Source organism: Choloepus didactylus, chromosome 8 (assembly GCF_015220235.1).
Source record: "Choloepus didactylus isolate mChoDid1 chromosome 8, mChoDid1.pri, whole genome shotgun sequence".
In the NCBI taxonomy this organism is placed as follows: Eukaryota; Metazoa; Chordata; class Mammalia; order Pilosa; family Megalonychidae; genus Choloepus; species Choloepus didactylus.
Window position 1 is genome coordinate 138646843 of NC_051314.1, and position 23648 is coordinate 138670490.

At 36.5% G+C, this 23648-nt stretch overlaps 1 long non-coding RNA gene across 1 annotated transcript in view; it reads right to left on the bottom strand.

Annotated features, from left to right (window-relative positions):
• Positions 1-1673: 1673 nt before the first annotated feature.
• The window catches only part of LOC119542170, a 96331-nt gene continuing 74356 nt past the window's right edge, over positions 1674-23648 (bottom strand). The window contains exon 5 of the long non-coding RNA XR_005218427.1: positions 1674-1769. This is a non-coding gene — a long non-coding RNA (uncharacterized LOC119542170). The remainder of the gene's footprint in view (positions 1770-23648) is intronic.

Sequence of the window (23648 nt, forward strand, 5' to 3'; positions counted from 1 at the left end):
TGGGCTCCCACCATCTGGCACAGAAAAGAGTTATTTTTCCTGCAACTTATCCCCATAAGGAAAGGGCATGTATCTGTAAACTTGAATGATATGATATTCTACTGAAACTAAATTACTGTGGAATAAATGTCTAATTTCTGGACACAAGCAATAAAAAACACGACAGATTGCTGGATTTTGAGAGCATTGGTAGCTCAAGATCAGATTCTGGTACTAGCCCTTTTCTGAATTTAAATCTGTTATGTAAATGCTTTAAAGTAAACAAATAAACTAAAAATTGTAAAAATTTACTTTCAGATTTTTTAAATGGAGCAGCTGAGTTAGATTAAATTCTCTTTGGGTGATTTGCTTTCATGACAGCCCCAGCCCCAACCTGTAGAACATGATAGTATACCAGTTTAGAGGTGAAAAGATCCTCTATGTAAAGTTTCAAAATAATTGTATTTTCCCTATAAAATCTCTCCATTTTATCTGTCTATTTTTATCTAAGGATAACAGAAAATGCCTAGTGATTTTTTTCCATATTATGATCTCATGAGGGTTACAGAATTATTAAAATACCTAATTTGATTTTTCAAGTTAAATTAGACACAATATTTTGCATCTGCAATGAAACATGTGTTATAAAATGAGTACTTCTCAATATTCCATATATCTTGATCGTAACTTACTAAGAGTATCCACCAAAGTTTAAGTTTTAACGTGGTTGAAACGATCATACTGCATTAAAATTACCTACTTCAGTAGACGTGAAAGTCTCCTTATTGCCCATCAGTGACTTCAGGGTCACCTAGGAAATTGGTTCCCACAGTTCTATTTCACTAATGAAGTCGTGCAGATCGTGAGGCGGGTGGCACTGTTGACCCCGCTCCTGCCATATCCCAAATCCTAAAGGTAACTTGATGAGAGTTTTGGATGCAGAAACAAAGCCAGCCTATGTGTAACCGCATAACCAGGGGAGTGACAAACAAAGATGCTATAGAATGGAAACAGATAATTTCAGACAAGAGGAATGTAACGTAATCCTTCTTGCCCTGTCTTCTGGTACAATAGCATGCTCAGACCTTTCTGTTCCCCGTCTTCCCTTCTTCACCTTTATAGGCAAATAAAGGGCTTTGTTTTGCAACATGGAGTAAAACCACCTTAAGAGTGTTACTAATCCCCCCAATTTTCAGATACAAGAAGACGTACAAGAATCCTAGTCGGTTTTTATAAAATTACATGCCAGCACTTGGAGGAAGCTCCTTAAACAGGTATCTAGCCTTATTTGTGTTCACAAACAGATTGCATTGCATTGTAGGCTTTTTTCCCTACTTGGAAAACAGTGAGAATAATTTTAAAAGATAGACAGGAATTTATAGATACAAAAATTTCACATTCATATACTTCCTGTTAAAAATGATTGAAATGTTAAGAGCTCATGTAGAAACATTAAAATATTAAATAAAATATTAGAGCTCATGCAGAAACATTAAAATATTAAATAAAAGATTATTTCTATAACTGCCTAAACATATGTATTAACTCACACTCAACAAGCTTACCATACATGGCAACTGTTAAGAATAAAAATACCTTTGTGAAGAAGGTAAACTGACAAGCATCACTTTACATAAGAATAAATTGAAACCATTTCAGTCACCTCTCACCTCTTTATATTAACATTTTTCAGTTAGCGTCATTTCCCCATCCATGGAAGCTCAGTTTGTCAGGCGCAGCATGCTTGAGTCAGTTGAAATAAATAAATGGTCTGCATAAGGGTTTTATCACTGGCAAATAGAAAGAAATTTTATATTTTCATAAAATGAAACACAAAATGAATAACATAGAATAAAAAATCTAAAATGGTGCATTTTATTCAGAACCCATTGTATAATCAGCTTAGCACCAGGAGTGTGAAGAAAAGCAAAATCTAGATGAAACAGAAGTTGCAGAGAAAAATTGATCCAAGGAAAGGGTTAAAACAGAATATATAGAAAATATAAAAAACATATGTGTAGAAAACAAATCAAGACTTATCTTTGGTAATGTCATTTCTTGTTCTGATGTAGTATCAGAAACAATTAAAAAAATCTGAAATGACTATGATCTCACACACACATACAAAAATGTCAACCACTACTGAATTTGAGGTTAGAATACTTGGATTTGGATGTGAAAACTGCCTTTTCCCTTAACTTGCTCTGCAAACTTATTTTCCTCATCTGTAAAATGGAGACAATAAATACCATGACATAGGGTTGTTGTTAAAAATACTAACATTTATGCATTCCTTATTTTCCATACATTTTACATGCATTAACCCTTATCATCTTAACAAAAATCCTCTGTAGTAAGTACAAATATCTCCATTTTATAGTTGAAAAAACGGTGGCAAGAAAGATCCAGTATATTTTCCTGTTAGTGGCAGAGTCAACTGAGAAATCAAGTAGTCTGGTCTGAATACATTTTTTTTAAATTTTTTATTGTTTTTTTATTTTTTATTATAGAAGTTGTGGATTTATAGAACAATCATGCAAAAAATACAGGATTCCCATACACTACCCCACCAACACCGCTTGCATTGGCGTGGAAAATTTGTTACAATTGACGATAACACTTCTTTTATAATTCTACTTTTTTTAATAGTTACGTTTGTTACAACTGATGAAAGATTATTAAAGTAGTACTGTTACTATTGTCTATAGTTTATGTAGGTGTATCTTTTGCCCATCTTCCTGACCTATTATTTTTTTTTTTCATGCATTTCTTTATTTATTATCTACCCACACACTGGATAAAGGGAGTGTCAGTCACAAGGTTTTTACAATCATATGATGTGCCTGTTTGAAATTGTTATATACTACAGGAAAGACTATGGTCTTTAATGCAATCTTGTGGGGGCAGACTTATTATGGGATCTTTTGATTAAGTTGTTTCCATGGAGATGTAACCCAGCCAACTGTGGGTGAGACATTTTCATTAGATTATTTCCATGGAGGTGTGACCCTGCCCATTCAAGGTGGGTCTTGATTAGTTTACTGGAGTCCTTAAGAGAGCTCAGAGAGAGAGAGAAAGAGAAAGAGAGAGAGAAAGAGATCAGAGCCGACACAGATGCCAGACGCTTTGAGATGCAGACAGAAGGATGTTTGGAGATGCTAAGCTAAGAGATGAAGCCCAGAGTTTACCCTGGAGAAGCTAAGAGAGGACCCCCAGATGCTTAGAGGGAAATGCCTTAGGAGAATAAGCAAGAATGCACAGGAGCTGAGAGAGAGAGAAGCTAAGAGAGACAGAAGCCCAGAGACATTTTGGAGAAAGACATTTTGAAACCAGAAGCAGGGAGCAAAGGACGAGAATATGCCAGCCACATGCCTTCCCAGCAGACAGAGGTGTTCTGGATGCCATCGGCCTTTCTTCAGTGAAGGTATCCTCTTGTTGATGCCTTAGTTTGGACATTTTTATGGCCTTAGAATTGTAAATTTCTAATGTAATAAATCCCCTTTATAAAAGCCAATCCATTTCTTATATTTTGCCTAACAGCAGCTTTAGCAAACCGGAACACATGGTCGCATGATAAAAGCCATACAGTTATAAATCATTACCAAAGATCAAGTCTACTGGATTACAGTTCAACAATTTCAGGTATTTCCTTCTGGCTATTCTGATACATAGAAACTAAAAAGAAATATCTATATAATGATAATCATGGTCAATTGTCAAATCCCAATTTCTCAGTTACACCTCTTTCATTTGAGCATTATCTCAATCTTCAGGGATACCTGAGCAATGACCATTTTAGATTCTTTGTGCTGGAAAGGGGTGCCAACCTTATGGGGTAGAGAAATGGAACTGGTTGATGTTCTTGGAAAGACTGGTACCTCTGGGTTTCAGGGCGTAGCTGGTGTAGGAACAATCTGGAGACCTTAAGTTTGAAACCTACACTCTTAACCTGAGGCAACATGGGAAAGCACTGGGCACATACAAGGCCCGTGAAATTGCTGTTCCCATTCCCAAAACATCTTCCGAAACCAAGTGTAAATTATTTACAGATTATCTGATATTTTACACAGTATATTCATACATTACATTGTATGTATACACACATATATGTAATTTTAAAATACTTGCAACCTATAATAAAGTGGCATGTACATATAGATCATCACTATCAGGGCTGATAATTGAAAAGTGACCTTATCTTGGAATGATGGGTCATATGTAGGAAGTCTGAGTATCTTGCAATAAATCCATCCATCTATAAATAATAGGCTATTTTCATAAACCAATCAGTCATGGTTGCCTCCAAATCTACAATCTCAAAGGACAAATTTTGATTCAGTGAGATGTGTGTGGGGAGGTTTCCTGCGTATATCATTTTGAAAATAGTTAATGTTTCCCTGAGGACCAATTAAGATGATAAATCTCCAGTTGTCCTTCATAAAGCAAGAGAGTAAGCAACAAATTGTTTAAAAGTTGTTTTAAGATCATGCTTTCTTAGAGAGTTAGTACTTCCCACAGTAACTGTGGCACCACAATTTGATATAATTAGAGTTATTTTTATAGGCTGTGATAGATCTGTTTTTATCAAAAATTCCCATCCAAATCAGATTAATCTTTGGAAAAAAAATGGAGACTACAGACAGCTATTCTAGGAAATCCATGAAATGGAGGCATATTAGTCATAGATTATCTCTCAGGCTCTTTGGGAAAGCAAAGTTTGCCTAAAGCAACTACCATGAATCAAACAAGTAGTTACTGAGATTCTGATATATGTTTGACTTGCACAAGACCATCAGTGGACTTTTGAAACTTTTACGTACACTATAGCAGCAAAATCAGATAATTACAGAATACTGGAAGGTAACACTAAGTATTTCATGACCATATCATCTTGAATGCATATGAACTTATCAGGATATAATTAAATCCTCACATACGTCTAATTTGTCTTTGCATGTCTGGGGCTGGATTAGCATTTAACATGATTGGGATTCAGTTCTGCATACTTTGAACTCTGCTGAATTGATAAATGGGGTGAGCATGCATACACGCTTGTGTGTTCAGTACTGATGGAAATTTGAGAAAATAGGCAAGATGGCAATGAAAAGGCCATATTCTGGGTATGGGAGACTGAGTGGGCAAAAACAACTTTTGCTTTGGAAATGGGGAAGGCATAATTTTTTGTTTCATTGTTCCCTTTGTGTAGTTTACTGGTGAGTGAGGAATGTAATAGTCACAATTGAGCTTTGCCCATAATTGAACTTTACTCACAGCAAAGGCAGTGGAATTACTTCCTGACATTAAATCTAAGATATGAATATAAATGAATTAGCATTGTAAATAGGATTAAAAGATCTTGAGTTCCATAATATGTCTACACTGTGTCCCACACATTCACTGGCCACACCAAATCCTTCATTTTAAATCAGCCTTTAAGGCTCTCCAGGGTGGCAAAAGAAACAGTATTTGTCTGAAGCAATGTAATATTTATCAATCAAATAATTACTGTGATCTCTTACTAAACCATGGCCAGGACATTTTTGCCAGGATAATGGCAAATAGAAATCATGATTTATCTCATTAGATCCACAAAAGTGTTCTTTCTTTTGTATGATCTATTGGGCTAATGGTGCCTTACCCAAACAGCAGCCGTCCCTCAAGTCACCTTTCTCTACCTCTCTTTCTTCCTCCCTCTCTCATTCTCTTTCTCCCCCCTCTGAATATTTTGACTCACATATCTGCATGTAGGCTTTATTTTTATGCTGGCCCTCTCTGGGTGATGGCCTCTGGTGCCCTAATTTAATATTTCGCTGTGGAAGTCACTTCTCTTTTCCAGTAATCGCACTAGCATCCTCACAGGACTGCCTCTGACCATCCTTGAACAGGATGGGGTGGGAGAGTATGCTGATCGGCCAACATGTTCTTCCCAACACCATCACTCCTTCCTACGTGTCTAGGGAAGCTGGGAGGGGAAGAGAAGAAGCCCCACGATTATCCTGTGGCCTACAAGAGGAGAGAAGGGGTACACCGAAGGAAAACCAGGATGCTATCCTGTGAAGAGGTTTGGATGTGGCACAGGAAAATTCAACAGATGCCCACTTCATACATTCCCATGTAATCATACTGTATTTATTTCACCCAGTGAAGCATTCAAGCCAGCAAATGCCTTCCAGAAATCAGAACTTAACTCTATTGTGTGAGGTAAATATGTGCAGAATCTGTCCTTTGATCTTCATTCCCATCATCCATAGCCTTAGTTCCGATTCAAGGTAGCACCATTTTGGACTAAGCCAATAGCTTTCCAACTCGTGTCCCTCTGCCAGTCATACCCACTTTGGATCTTCCTCGATACTAGTACAAATGTACTGAATCTGAATTTTGGAGAATGGAGTCCAAGCACTGATATGCTTTAGAAATCACTGGCCTACCGTATCAGCTCCCTAAAATGGCATGCTATGATCTTCAAGAATTTGACACTGCCTCTTTCTAATCCCACGTCCTGCTATTCCTCTTCCTAATTATACTCCCCAAATTCTAAACTATTTTTGGCTGTTCAAATGGTTTATCAATCATGGATTTGTACATGCTATTCCTTTTGCCTAAGACAGCCTTGTCATTCTTGTTCATCCAATATATTTCACTCATCTTTAAGATTATATTCATCTGTCATTTCTTCTAACAACCATTTATAAAAATTCCCTCTGTATTTTCAAAGCACCATGTATATTCCACTACATTATTGATACTGTACAGGTTTGATTACCATGCTTTGCTTTGCCCAAGGTATTATTAATTCATTAAGGACAGCATTGCTGTGAATAATTTGTGTATGCTCATAGTTCCTGACATACAGTAGTCAATCAGTAAATACTTGCTCAATTCTGTCCAATTAAGTAGCATCTCTCATGAAACCTGCTCTAATTTTTTTAATTGGAGAAGTTGTAGGTTTATATAAAAATCATGCAAAAAATTCAGAGTTCCCATATATACTCATCCCCCATTTTTAACACCTTGTGTTAGTGTGGTAGTTTTGTTGTGTTTTGTTTTTTCTATAATAGATGAAAGAATATTGCTATAACTATGCTATTAATCATGGTCCATTATTATTTTACATTAGGGTTCACTGTGTTGTACAGTCCTATGTTTCTTTTAATTTTATCCCAACAACATATATACAACCTAAACTCTCGCCTTTTAAGCACATTCAAATACGTAATACAATGCTGTTAATTATGTTCACAATTATGTTCTGCTACCATCACCACCATCCATTACCAAATCATTTCCATGATCCCAAAGAGAAACTCTGTACACTTTAGGCAGTAACTACAAATTCCCTCTAATTTCTTTTAGTTCCTAGGGCCAAGGTTTGCTTTCATGGATTGATTCCTTGTTTTTTCCATTCTTTATCTTCACTACCATGAAGAAATTCCATTGGTCTGTTTAATCTACCACTATGATTCATGAACCTGTTTTTTTTTAATATGTCACTCCTTTGAGTTCCTTTTCTTCCCCTTTTCACTCTAATTCTTTGCATTTACAAAATACATACAAGAATATCTGTTCTTCTGACCAGCTAACCACAATGCTTCCTTTCTATAAATCATTGTTCAACTCACGATTCCCCAGGAAGTTGCCATTAATGTCACCCATTCACCAATCCTAAACAATATAGCAACATATTATCCTTTCCTTAATTTAACTTTGTAATTGATGTATTTAGTGGACATAGTTATTATTCTTAATCTGCTTATCTGGCTGAGCTATTAGTCACATAGTTGAACAACAGGAAATGATTCTCCTCTTTGAGATGTACTGACAAACTAGATGCACAGCTACATAATCAAGAGCTGTTAAAATATTAGTATCCTTAATATTTTTTATTGTGACAGCATATAGATAACATAAAACTTGTCATTTTAACTATTTGTATAGGTATAATTTTGTGATAATGTTGTGATACCATGATCACCATCTATCACCAAAGTTTTTCATTATCTAAAACAGAATCTCTGTACCCAGTAAGCAACACCTCTCCATTTCTCTTCCTCCCAGCCCCAGTAACCTCTGATCTACTTTCTATCTCTATACATTTGCTTATTCTAGATACTTCCTGTAAGTGGAATCATACAATATTTGCCCTTTTGTGTCTGGATTATTGCACTTAGCATATTTCCAATGTTCATCCATTCTATAGCATGTTTTCCACAGTGGCTGCACCATTTTACATTACTACCAGGAATGTATGAGGGTTCCAATTTCTCCACATACTTGCCAGCATTTATTTTCCATTTTATTTGTTTGTCTGTTTATTTTAGCCATTCCAGTGGGTGTGAAGTGGTATCTCGTTGTTGGTTTAGCATTTTCCTGATGACTGATAATACTGAGCATCTTTTCATGTGTTTATCAGCCACTTGTGTATCTCATCTGAAGAAATGTCTGTTCAAATTCTTTGACATTTAAAAATTGGGTTATTATCTTTTTATTGTTGATTTGTGAGTGCTCTTTGTATATTCTGTACACCAGACTGATCAGATACATAATTCACAAATATTTTTTCACCTTGTGTGGGCTGCCTTGTGGATTATTTTCTGTGTTTCATGAGTCATTCAAATTTGAATACAAGCTTTATTTACATGTAGTGGTACTTTTAGTTCCAAATGCAGATACTCTTCAGTTTTTCTCTGTGAAAGTGCTGGAGGTCCAGGCTTTAACCACAGAATCTTCATCAACTCTTTCTCACAATTTCACTATTTCTATTTTAACAGGCATACATCAGAAAGTCCTTCATAAGTTTCTCTCTTTTTTTTTTGTATATACAAATGTCCTTGCATTTATGAAATTTTTTTATTAATTTTTTAAAAATTAAATTCAGTTTTATTGAAATATATTCACATACCATACAGTCATCCATGGTGTACAATCAACTGTTCACAGTACCATCATATAGTCATGAATTCATCACCCCAATCCATTTTCAAACATTTTCCTTACATCAGAAAGAATCAGAACAAGAATAAAAATAAAAGTCAGAAAGAACACCCAAAGCATCCCCCATCCCACCCTATTTTTCATTTACTTTTTGTCCCCATTTTTCTACTCATCCATCTACATACTAGATAAAGGGAGTGTGATCTACAAGGTTTTCACAGTCACACTCTCACCCCTTGTAAGCTACATTGTTATAGAATTGTCTTCAGGAGTCCAGACTACCGGGTTGGAGTTTGATAGTTTCAGGTACTTACTTTTAGCTATTTCAGTACATTAAAACCTAAGAGGTGTTATCTATATAGCACAGAAGAATGTCCACCAGAGTGACTTCTTGACTTCATTTGAAATCTCTCAGCAACCGAAACTTTATTTCATTTCATTTTGCATCCCCCTTTCGGTCAAGAAGATATTCTCAATTCCATGATGCTGGGTCCAGATTCATCCCTGGGAGTCAGAAAGTCCTTCATAAGTTTCTTCTAATTTACTGTTGAAATTTTCAGCCATGTTTTTTGTACTTTCCAGATTCTCCAACCTCTGTCTCTATCTTCAGAGTTACGTGACAGAGAAAGTTTTATTCAAGCCCAAAATTATGTACAAGAAGAAAATTCAGGGGGATAAAAATGCAGATGAAGACACCTTATATGAAAAATATCTTATATGAAAAGCCAAGTGCAAATAAATAGACCTGCTGAAAAGTTTTGCAAGGTTTCTGTGAAAGTCACTTGGACTTGTTGATAAAATTTGAACTCAAAAGTCAAACATTTGAACAAATTTAAACTTTCTCTCATTAGGCATATAATACTTTCTTATGGAGGAAATGCATTTAGCTACTTTTGCATGTTCCATTGATTAGATTATAATAAGGCATCTGGTTGGAGTGTTTACTTTTGTTTCTGATGCCTACTATAAATATCTAATCTTCAGAATCCAATTACCTCTTTCCAATCCAGGACATATATCATGTCAATTTTTGACAATTTTGAAAGCTAGTGAGAACAATCATGTAAAGTTCCATAGCATGACATTTTAGTGCCACAAATCCTAGCAGGAATAATATTAAAATTATTTCTACAATAATTTGTATTCCATTAATAAATAGCAATGGTTAACTTTCATTGAGTCCTAATATGTGTGAGACACTTTGTGAAGTGCTTCTCATGAATTATCTCAGTTAACCAACCAATACAGCAAAGTGAATTCTAATTACCTGGCTTATATTAATGAAAAGACCTAAATTATACTATATAACTATCATTATTATTATTCTATTATTGCCAAAATCGATCTGGTAAGGTAGATAATTGCTAATTTCTCACTTCACATTTTGCAGTCTTTATAGCCATGAATTTGAAATTCCAACTGGATCTAGACATTCATTTCTCAAATATTACATAGACTCAGTTTTTCTACCTTATCAATAAGGAAACATTAATCAGATGATTATTATTTCAGTTTTAAATCAATGCCTATAAAATAAAGAGGAACTATATCTAGATATACACTTTTGAGGGGAGGCTGAATCTGGCCAAAGATGAGAATATCTTCCTATCTGACATCGTAGAACAGCACAACTCCCATCATAAACAAAAGCTAATTCTGCTTAACACTGCTCAATACTTTGGATATCACTTGCACTTTGTTCTCAAACATTTTTTCTTCTTTAAACTAAACTGGTATAAAGCAAATAGCTTTGTTTTACAATTTGCTCTGAATGTAATGAGCATAGAAGGCTAGCAAATATCTATGAGCCATGAACACACAAAAAGTCCATCACATCCCAATAATATAATGTGTGGAGAGATCACCCAAGCATTGAGTCTATCAGCTTCAAGGGTTGTGTTTTCCTAAGAGTGTTGATATGGAACTTAAATACGAAATCTTACTGATAGGGAATCTTCCCTGTTACATGGCTCTTCGTATTGCAGATGGTAATCTGATCAGGAAACGTAGCTTATAGTGCATATTTTGCTTTACTTTGTTGAGAAATAGATTTCTACACTATTTTATGCCAACTATTATTTTGCAAAGAACTTTTGTGTTTTAAGGACCCCTTGGTTCCGTAGACACCTGATTTTGAGAAAAGGGTTTTATGGGTTATAAATTTTAAAACTGAACATGGCACTATGGTCTGGTGGCTAAGAGCTCTTCATATCAAACCGTTTTGATGTCCATCTGCAACACCTTAGTAACTGTGTGATCTTTGACATGATGCTCAAACACTCCAGATTTCTTTTTTTTTCTTTCACCTACAACGTAGGACACAGTAAGACCAACCTCTTCAGATTGTTGGGATGGTTAAATGAGAAAATGTACAAAGGACATAGTGTTTGGGACATTGTAAGCACTAAAAATTAAAAGTTAGCAACCTTTTCCCCAGAGTGCCTCAAATTTTGAAGACAAGATTCTACAAAAATCTGGTAAAATTTTTACTCCCATATTTGAAAGGAGATAATCTACACTATTTGGGATTAAAAAGGGAATTTTCTCTAGTCATTCTCACATGTAAGAATTTGGAAAACAGAGTCATTCCCGGAGTCAATATGGGAATTTAAGATCTATCTCACCCAGAATGAAGTATCCCTCTGTGCCGGTTTGAATGTATTATGTCCCCCCAAAACACCATTATCTTTGATGTAATCTTGTGTGGGCAGACGTATCAGTGTTGATTAGATTGTAATTTTTTGAGTGTTTCATGGTGATGCGACCCACCCAGCTGTGGGTGATGACTTTGGTGGGTAACTTCCATGGAGGTGTGACCCCACCCATTCAGGGTGGGTCTGAATTAGTTTACTGGAGCACTGTATAATCTCAGACAGGACTGAGCTTGCTACAGCCAAGAGGGACACTTTGAAGAATGCACAGAAGCTGAGAGAGCAGCTGCAGATGAAAGACAGTTTGAAGACAGCCGTTGAAAGCAGACTCTTCTCCGGAGAAGCTAAGAGAGGACAAATACCCCAAGAGCAACTGAGAGTGACATTCTGAAGAGGAGCTGTGGCCTAGAGAGGAACGTCCTGGGAGAAAGCCATTTTGAAACCAGAACTCTGCAGCAGCCACCAGCCATGTGCCTTCCCAGCTAACAGAGGTTTTCTGGATGCCATTGGCCATCCTCCAGTGAAGGTACCTGATTGTTGATGCATTATATTGGACACTTTATGGCCTTAAAACTGTAACTGTGTAACCGAATAAACCCCCTCTATAAAGGCCAATCCATTTCTGGTGTTTTGCATTCCTGCAGCATTAGCAAACTAGAACACCATCCTTGCATGAAAAGACCCCAAGATTGAGGTGACTCTGAGTTGGCACAGTTCCCCCATCTTGATTGTGAACTCCATAAGGCTGGGAGAGTGTCATATTTACCTTTAAATTCTATACAGTACCAATTACAGTGCTTTGCACCAAGTTGATACTGGGTAAATACATTCTCAATCTTGTTGAATTAGAGTTGCCTCTTGATTATCCTATTTAATGTTTGAAGTCATGAATATATCTATACCTTGTATCCTTGTGCGAGCTTGAGACTATTGTGTACCCTAGGAAAGACTATGTTATTTTGATCCATTCTGGTGCGTACAGACTTAGTGTGGGAGGATCCTTTGATTGGGTTGTTTCCATGGAGAATTGACCCACCCCAATTGTGGGTGGGACCTTTTGATTATATTATTTCATGGAGGTGTGACACTGCCCATCCAAGGTGGGTCTTAATTAGTTTACTGGTGTCCCCTATGAGAGGATGCAAGGCAGACATTTTGAAGAGAGCTCAGAGATGCTTAGAGAGAAAATGCTCAGAGCCAACACAGACCCAGATATTTGGAAATGCGAAGCTAAGAGATGAAGCCCAGAGTTTGCCCCAGAGAAGCTAAGTGAGAACCCAGGGATGTTTAAAGAGAAAGCCATTGGAATCAGAAGCTGAATACAAGGCAATAGGGAGCCACATATCTTCCCAGCTGACGGAGGTATTCTGGATGCCATCAGCCTTTCTTCAGTGAAGGTATCCTTGTGTGGATGCCTTAGTTTGGACACTTTTATGGCCTTAGAACTGTAAATTTGTAACCTAATAAACCCCCTTTTTAAAAGCCAATCCATTTCTGGTATTTTGCATTCCAGCAGCTTTAGCAAACCAGAACAATCCTCATACGGCATAATTTAAGGCAGCAGCCCTTGGCCTAGGAAGTGCCTCTCTTCAAAACCAATTAGGTGTCTCAGGAGTGAGCATAATTGGGTTGAGTCTGAGATCCTGCATTTTGGTCACAGGAAGAACATAGGGAAATGGCATGAAATGTTCAAGAAACTAAGAGTAGGAGAAATCAGCTGAAATGTAGAGAGTAAGAGAAATGATTGGCTGAAATTTAAAGAGAGGGAAGTGGTGAGATAAGACTAGAGAGATAGGAAAAACCCAAGCAGCATGTGGCCCTAATCTGAGACCACTCAGAAGCCACAGAATGCTTTGAAGCAAGGGAGGTGAATGGACACGACAAGACTTACATTTTTAAAAACTACTTTTATTAACAATTACTGATGTTAATGATTCCACTTCCTGCAGTAGAATTTTCATCTAAGCTTTATGGCATTTTTTTTAACCTATTACAGAATTGAATTAAAATCATGAATGACAAACTGGTGTGAGCAAGGTAAGAGGGAGGTATAAGCATACCAAATAGGGAGGAAAATATTTCTTTACCCAGGGAAAACAGTATTTTTGAAAAAAAGAAATTGTAACTAATTTGATGAAATCAGATGTCTATCTAGCCCAAATATCTATACCACCTCACACATTTTTAACATATTTTAAGGGTAACTTTAAGCTCCAGTAGCAATATAGTAGTCTGGGCCATTTGCAGCAAGAAGTCAATATTAAAATTAGCAGACTGAAGCCTACAGGAGGTATTAGCAGTTGTTTAAATTTAGACAGATACATCTTAACTGAAGACAGAAAGGACATGTCTTAAAATGATGGGAGCATAGATACAGCTTGTTTATTCACTTTGGACTCATTCATTCAAAAAATATATTGAATCTGTACTATGAGCTTGGGTATCCATACACTTAGTTAAGTACATGGTCAGTTTAGTTAGTGGGACAAATGATGAACGATCGCAAAATACACATTCCACCTCAGAAACAGGATTTCCCATAGTATGTTCAGAGGAACTTGGCCCATGAGATTCTTCCTGAGAAAGGGATTCCATAGCCAAGTAAGTTTAGAAACCACTGCATAATGTATTTCTGTACTTAGAGTTTCATAATAAATATTAGCTTTAGTAGCCCTGCAGTACACAGATTTGTTTAACTGCCTAAGATGTGAGCACTTCTTCATCTGTGTCTATGGACCTAAAAAAGAAAGCAAATACTGAAGTACTTTCCTGAAACTGTCTGAGCTTACACTTTCAAAGGTCAATAATTACAACAATTGAATATGTAAATATATATATATATAAATAGTGATTAGTAGTTTGAAACATGTATCAATCTGTTTATCTATATAACCTTCAATATATTTTCTTAGTATCTTTATGAACACCCATTATTGATATGCTACAAGATGAACATTCTTTAGAAAGACATCATTACTGCCAGTACTTTCTTTCTTTCATTATTCTAGACAACGTCTTTACTTACATCTAATTGCCATCCACTTAATTACCAGTCCTTTATGTCAATCTCTCAGGTAACTGGTTTTTATTCATCGTGAATAGGATCACTCTTTTCCTTGTCTGATGCATCATGACTTTCTTCACAAACAAATGCAATCAGAGACATAGTAGAATAAAACATTGGCCTCTGGTCTTTTTCTTTTTTTAATGCAACTCTTGCAAATATCCAAAATCACAACTCATGCTATTAATTTCGGCTGATATTTTCAACTCTCTTAACTTAGAGCTTACATCGGACAGCTGTAAAGGCTTTCAGCCATAATAAATCTCTGCCTGACTTCCCAAAGCAAACAGCATTGAGGAAACTGAGCCCTCCAATAACATTTTGTCAGCTCAAATCACTACCACAACATAAGTGATTCAGACAGTCTGCACCAACTCCAGGCTTCCCAACCTTCGATCCTTATTTCCTATTTTCTTTTACTTATGACCTGTTCTTAACTGTTGATAGGCTCAAGACCCATCCTGGTTGAGCTGGCCACACCTTAACTAAAAATAGCATCTTCAAAAAGCCCTGTTTACAATGGGTTCACACCGACAGGAATAGGATAAAGATTAAAAATGTGTTTTTGTTTTCTGGGATGCATAGTTCCATCCACCATATGGGTGTTTTGTTTTGTTTTGTTTTTAATTGCTGCTAGCAGTGTCTGTGTTTTTACCCAGGCTTTGTTATTCACCTGGAGTGAAGTGTTACCCCAAACCAAATGGAAACCAATTTTCCAATTAACTTGGCAACTGTAGCCCTTTAGTTTTAACAATTCTGGTTAAAAGTAGCACCTCCCCATTCTTCCCAATCATTGAAATCTTCCGATAGTTACCAAAAGAACTATTCATTATTTTTTTAGAACCGAATCACATGGGCATGCCTATTACTTTTTATCATTCTAACACTCCTAAATCATGTCATTTATTAAATACTGGTATATTGGGAACATCAGTTTTTTTTTTTTTTAATTTCACCATTACTTAACATTAATTTTGGAAAGGAAAAATCATTTAGGATCTACGAACATGAGCAGTCGGGCCTAAATACCTGGATTGAAATTTTCAGTTATGCCACTTACTGGCATTATAAATACACAGGACATTTAATCTCTCCGGGAATTCATTCTTTCAACTGTAAATTAGGATAATAAAAGTACTTACCTCAGAGGGTTTTTACAAAATTTAATGGGGTAATATCTGAAAATTGCTGAGAACATCACCTGGTAATGTAAAAATTGCTCACAAAATGTTAGCTATTATTATTAACAGAGGTGGCAACTGAATACTAGAAAGTTTAATGAATTTGCCTAAGGTCCTACAATTAGTTCATGATAGAGACTGAATTTTATTCAAATTATACCCATTTGCATTCATTATGCAATAATGAATATCTATTGCCCACACCAAGCACAGTGCTAGATGTTGGAAAAGCAATGGTGAAAGAAAGAAATGACATCCTTACACCTTGCTCACAGTTTCATTTGGGAAGAATCTAACTACATGAGCAAATGTAATCACATAGGTAGGGACACACAGAAGGCAAAGGGAGCACCTTCCCCAGAGTTGGGGGAAGTGCCCTGGGAAAAATGACCTGCAAGCAAAGATGTGGAAGAGTAAAGAATGACTAGCCGTTAGGCCAAGAACTCATGTTCTTTTGACAATCTCAGTGTATGAAAACCATCACTAGTTTTCATTTGTAGAAAAACATTAATGAGCATGGATCCAATAATGAATGGCAAGGCTGTGATAATTGCATAAACTAAAAAATTTGGGTAAAATAAGTTACAAAGAGTATAACTTCCTGAATTTTTTTTTTTTAAGGATTAATGACTGTTTATAGAATTCTAAGCAATGCCTTTACAAATTCAGGCTATCTAAGTGCAAAGTGTGATTAATAATCCTCTGACCTTAAATGTTTGGTTATATGGAAAAAGAAAGTTGCTTCTGTTGGTACAAATGGATTTGGAGTGTAAGGGAAAGGGCATTGAAAAGAAGTAAAAACATCCATTATTACTCTTTTGTCTCAGGCTGTTGAAAATATACATTACTTAAAAAACCTTTTTTTGTGTGTTTATTTGGGGAACAAATATTTCTGTTCTTCAAATGGTTAAGTGTGAGTGTCAGCTTATTATCCTGGGTTTGGACACCTCAACTGCATTGAATTTAAAAAGTATATACATAACAGAGAAAGAGAGTTATTAACACTTGGCATTGGCTACTAGGAGAGAACTTTAACGCTGAAGATAACAGTGTTGTTGGTAGAGCAATCTGAACTTTTACCTTTCAATAACTACAGTAGTACCTTTTAAACTTTGAGATCCTATTCGCATGGACATGCAGCCCATCAGACAAAACACTAATTCTGTTGAATGTATCTCACTTTTTTTTTCTTGCAGAAATATTGATAACAGTAGGGCTTTGGCCACTTCCCAGTTTTGTAAATACACCAGATAACTAGGTAATTGCATCTGGTCACCTTCGATTTCTTCCCAGTATGTCAATATACATGAGCTGTTCAATGTTTCATTTCTTCCCAAATGTCATTTACAGAATGTAATGTTGTTCTATGATGATTGAAAACAGTCATTAAGTTTATGCCAAATAAAAAAGAAAAACACTTATTAAGTTTATCACCACCCATGATGATTAAATAGGGAATGAGGGGTAAATTCTCTGCCCCAAGCAATACTTTGTTCATAACATGTCACTCATGTTATAGAAAAGAGTCTATACTTTTCCCCGAAATTCCTGCTACATTATCTACTTCATACACCCAAAGTAAGACAATGAACTATGCAGAAAGGAAAGCAGTCAATCAAACATTTGTGACTTTCTTTATAACAAATTAATTACTCTTCCTGTATACTTCCAAAGAGTTTTACAATAATCATGTCTGCAACATAAAATTCATGCTATGAGATATTTTAGCCTGTTCATGTTTTATCCCTTTGTTTATAAAAGCTTAGGTATATATACATAACAAAACTGAACATTTATATAGCCTTCACTATATTGCAGATGCTGTTCAAAGAGCTTTGCATGTAACAACACAATATCATTACATAATCCTAAAAGTAGGTAATATTTTCATCCCTAATTTATATTTGAGATGACTGAGGCAGAAAGATATTAGGTAAATTTCCCATTAATGAAATCCATGATTAGACTGCTAGAGCACCTGTTATGAAGTAAATTTCAACATTAGCTGGTGGTTGAATCCATTATGGGATTCATGGTTTTGATGATCCAATGAAAGAATGACCACATATGATTTGAGTGTGGCTCAACAAGAAGGGATAGGCAGAAGTCAAAAGTGATAGATATATGAATGCATATTGCTTAAAATACTATTCACTGTATGGGCAAACATTAGTGAATAGCACAATGAAATGAAGAAACACAGCAGAAGTGCCAGTTCCTTCTGCAGCTCAATAAAATACAATCTCTAATAAAAATCCCCTTCTCTTTCAAGGTAAGAGAGAAAGTTCTCACCAAGGTTTACGAGGCCCCATGTGATGGTTAGGTTCACGTGTCAACTTGGCCAGGTGATGGTGCCCAGTTGTTTAGTCAAGCAAGCACTGGCCTAATCGTGGCTGCAAGGACATTTCCTGGACTTAAATCATCTGTATGTTGATTGCATTTATGGCTGATTACATCTGCAGTCAGCTAAGGGGAGTGTCTTCCACAATGAGAGATGTTTAATCTAGTCAGTTAAAAGCTTTTAAGTATGTGTGTGTGGGGGTGGCGGGGTGGTGGTGATGACTTCAGCAGTCAGAAGAGAGAACCTTCATCTCTACTTTTCAGCCAGCCAGCCTCCCCTGGGGAATTCATCGAAGACCTTCATCAGAATGTCAGCTTGCAGGCTGCCCCATGGATTAGGACTCACGCATTTCCAGAGTTGCGTGAGACTCTTTTATAAAATATCATACTATTTACAGATATCTCCTGTGGTTCTGTTTCTCCAGAGAACCCTGACTAATGCAGATCCATATTACCTCTCTGACCACATCTACCTCTTGCTCCAGCCACACTGGAGTTTCGGCTTTGCCTGGGACATGCTGCGCACATCCCCACCACAGGACCTTTGCACCTGCTCTTTCCAATGCCCAAAACATCCACCTGGCTTGTACCCTTCACCTCCTTCAGGTCTTTGTACCTGTGTGGTCTCCTAAGTAAGCCCTTTCCTGACACCCTATTTAAAATTACAACCACCCACTGCCTGGCATGCCTATTGCCCTTTCTTGTTCTATTTTTCTCCAAAGCCTTGACCATAAAACTACTCTACATGTTATTTACATTTTTAAAATCATGCATCTCTTGTCATTAAAATATAAAATGCACGAGGGCAGTTTTCTTCATCTGATGCCTTGTAGAGTAGGTGCTCCATAAATATTGGTGGGATAAGTGAATACATGAATATATTGGCAATCTTTCCCAATCTAATGAACATTATGAAATTATTTACATATTGCATTTTCTTATCCATAGGCACAGTTGATGAGGGTAGCTAATTTGCTTTATATTATACCTCGATCTAGTCAAATATTTGTTATTTAACATTGCAAGGCATTATTTTTTGTTATTAATTGGTCTGTACATAGAAGGGGGAAGCCCCAAAGTACAATTTATTTATTTATGCCTTTGGAAGAATTTGGTGTTTGGCAATGCTCCTGGAGCCTCTGAAAATCTTATATGCCAATCCTTTGGAAGCATCACACTTTCTTGATCAACTTTAATACATTACCCTCACTAATAAGCCAAAATTGGGCTAAAGAGGGGGAAAACTGTTGATCTTACCTAACAGCACTTTGTCTTGTTTTATGTGCTTCCAACAAGTTTTATATTATCAGGCTGCAGCCCAGGGATGTTGTTCAGAGGTCAAATGGGCTCTGTGGGATCGCAAAGGCTGAGGATCTTCTCACAGAGCTCCCGACGGCTGCCTAAGGAAGCTATGGCACACTACAAGCACGAGAAAGGCTTTGCAATCATCAGCTTTGACAAGCAACACGCTTTTGCACAGGGCAAGAGAAAGTAAGACCGAAAGCAGGAGTGAGAGCCACAGAGAACATCTTTTAGATGCATTCTGTGAAAAGGGTAAGTTTAAAAGCTACAGAGGTGATGAAACCACATAGTGACTCAGGCCAATATTTTCAATTAATAAAGTTTTGGGTAAAGTATGTCTGAAAATATTGCCTATTCTTTTATTTGCCTATCCTCTTCAGAATTTTTTTTTTCTTTTTTCTGTTGGTTTTTTTTTTGACAATTGACCATTATTTTACTACAGATTTCCCTGTGAAGTTGGGTTCACAGTCTAAAGAAATTTTGTCCTGGGATATTATACTCACCTCTTCTTGGACTTTTCTAGCTCAAGAAATGGAGCAACCCCAGCTCTGGGTTCCAGAGATCAGAGATGCACCTGAACTTCCCAGAAGATTCATGGAAAAGAATGTAAAATTCCAAAGGCAACTCAGATCCCAAACAAAGATGGACAGAGTATGCAACTTGAAGTCTTATTAAAGTCATCTGCCGGTCTTCTATGGAGGAAAAAAAGGAAGTTTTTGTAGAGGGATGGGGGGGGGTGGTTGATGAGAGAGAATGGAAGACAGAGAGAGTGCCAACCAGGTGATAAGGTGTAGACATTGGTCAAAAATGGGAATTAAAACACAATGGATTAAATGCCACTTTTACCTTAGGCAAAAGCATTTTGTGGATTTATAGCCTGCTACTACAGCCAATCATTTTTTTTTCAGTTCTTTCTTTGTGTCACTACACATACTAGCTCACATCTCCCCCATGAAAAATGTCAGTCATCAGCCACCCCTGTATCTCTATCCTCAGGCATTCTGTCTTTAGACCTGCTTTGCTTGAGATAGGAATCCAGACTGATGACTTCTTCTTTCCCCTCACCCACATTTCATCAATTCCAAAAATGTTTATAACTTTCAAAGCAACTGTACAGAGTCTTCCCCTCTTAAAGTCCCTTCTTAATCTCTTTTTTTTCCAAATCTTAACAATATTCAGTTCTTGTGTTTTCTGAGCACTGCAAGTAAACTTACCCATATTCAACTGTCCATTCCTTATAGTTCACAGTTACTTTCCACAAGGCCTCAAATAATTTTTTTTAAATCAGTTCCTAGGTTTTTTATGTATGTAAGTCCTCTTCAGAAGTAGTTTGTGAGCTTTCTGAAGGCAAAGACCATATATGACCATTGATAGTTTGGAACTGTATGCACCCCAGAAAAACATGTTTTTAAAGTTAATTCATTCCTGTGAGTGTGTTGGAAGTAGGAACTTTTGATGAGGCTACTTCAGTTAAGGTGTGGCCCACCTCAGTCAGGGTGGGTCTAAATCCTACTACTGGAGTCCTTTATTACAGAATGAAATTCAGAATGAGAGTGAAAGCCACAGATGGAGCATCCAGAAGTTGAACATCAGCAGAAGCTGGAGCCGCTGCTACGTGCTTTGGGATGTGACAAGCTAAGGACCAAGGATCATCCACAGACAGCCTGGAAGCCTCAATCTTTGGGGAGAAAGCATTGGCCTGATGATGCTTTGATTGGACTAACTTTTAGCATCAAAACCGTAAGATACAGCATTCCCATTATTTAAGCCCAACCATTTCATGGTATTTGCTTCAGCAGCCTGGGAAACTAAAACAGAATGAGTTTTCCCTTTATGTGTCCCCCAAAACATCTCCTACACCTTGAGCCAAGGAGGGGAGTCTTTACAGAAGATTTTTGAGTAGTCTCAACCATATATATGCAAATATCATAAGATGCATGTTATCCCCTGGTCTTAAAAATCTATATTCTCATGTTGAAAAATTCATATCTGAAATATTTGTATTATATTGACTTCTTTGGATCCAGTTCATTTCTTCATCTCAAAGTTGTCAAGGCTCCTAACAGACACTATTATAATTTATACCTAATCAATTTTGTTTTAATATAAGAAGCTCATGCTTTCTAAGTGTTTTAATTTTCTGTTTCTAGTTTTAATCCAGTGAAATTTACTTTTAAAATAGCATTATTTTTCTAGCCATTGACTTTTGTCTGATCTTCTCAAGCTCCTAGAATTGTTTTAAACTTAAATTTATTCAGTCATTTATTATCTCCTTCTAACATAACTTTCTTTGTCCATATACCTCCTTTATTTCATCATTTTTCTCTTTTTCTCTTCCCATATTTGTTTTTTTTCTTTCTACTTCTCTTGCCTCCCACTCAAAAGTCTTCTATTGGCAAAGCACGATGCAATGCCATTTTCCAAAGTACTATAGCATGTGGTGTTTCCCCACTTGAATTTAATTTATTGTATTCATAATAGCTTTGTCCCAAAGAGCTTTGGTCAATTTCATTCTGAAAAAAAATTCTCTAAACTGCTTCAATCTCTTCATGGTTTGGGGGAAATGCTAATAAAATAGATGTTTCTATGGAGAAACATTAACATGAATCTGTAATCCCTGGGAAACAAAACTTTAAAATATATGCATTAATGAGTCATCTACGCAACAAATATTTATTAAATAACCATTACCTGAAAAACATTTGCTATGCAATAGAATCATCTGGTAAATGTCCAATATAAAAATATTTTTCAATGTTAATTTTAGAAATATTTTGCTTGGTATACTTTCTTCTAATGACCAATTGCCAAACTAAACTTCTTTTTTCCTTTTTCTTCAAAACTCCATGCTTACTCTTATATAAATGCATTTTAAATCTCAAAATATTTGAACAAACCAATGAAATCACTGTTAGATGATAAACAGATTTGGGGAATTTCAACTGATTCATTTTATTTGTCCTCAAAACAACGATTTAGGGCAAGGGAAATGAGAGGATTTAATATCCTCATTTTTGGGACTAGGCATAAAAAATGTGCAGAGAGATCATTGGCTTGCCAAAGGCAAGGAAACAGTGGCAAATCCAGGTCTGACACCCGTCTGCTAGCTCTTCTTTTAGGATTGATCTGATGTGGTTTTAACTGAGTTTGTTTACGGGTGATTTTGTTCCTAAAGCACTCCCCATGCTCTCTTTTAAAACTAGGGCTATTAAAGGAAGTACTTTGAGGAGACAAAGAAAAGACAATTATAAAAATAAATATGCAATACTAATAATGGCCAACAATTTTGTATGTTTATTATATGTCAGTGCTAAGCAATTTGCATATACAGGTACACTGAATCTCCATAATACGACTGAAGAGATAGCCCCTTTAGTTATCCCATTATGCAGAAAGGGATACCGAGACACAGAGGGTTTAAGTAACTCATCCTTGCCCACAAAGATGGAAAGTAGATGGGTTAGGATTTGAACTCAAAATTCTGGCTATAAAACATATTCTTAACCACAATGCTAATTATTTTGAGAATTCAAAGTGTATATATGAACCCAATAAAGTAATAGTTATTAAAAGATAGTAGATTGTGGACCATTTAGAAATTTCTCATAGTTTACCATAAGGCATAGGGCCAGGAGTGTGGATCTTGAAATCTGTCTGTACTTCCTCAGCTTTGCCACATGGAGAAGTGTATTTATCTTTGGGAAAGTGGGGGAAACATGCCTCCTTTAAGGACTGTGATAAGTATTGTCAGTCATGCATAGTAATAGCTAACGTTTATAAATTGCAAACAGCCAGGCATTGTTCTAAATACATTAGACATCATCTCATTTAATCCTAGCTACAACCCTTACAGGGAGGTACTGTTATTATCCACCTCAAAAATGAGGAAACCATGGCTTAGTGGCAGTAAATCACTTGTTTGGGATTTCACAACCATCACATATTAGTGCAGGGTTTGAATTCAGGCAGTGTGACTCCAAAATTACATCCTAACTACTATGCTGCACTGTTTCCCGCTTCAAGGGCTTGGCATAATGTATAGTTAATTCGTCTTCCTTCTTCCTTCTCCTCCTTCACCTCCTTTCCTTTTCCTTCTCCCTTTCTCTTCCTCTTCCCCCTCCTCCCCTTCCTTCTTCTTTCTCAAGACCCACATTTGAAGATCTCTATCACTGTAGCACCTCTGCTTTCTAAGTGAGCCAA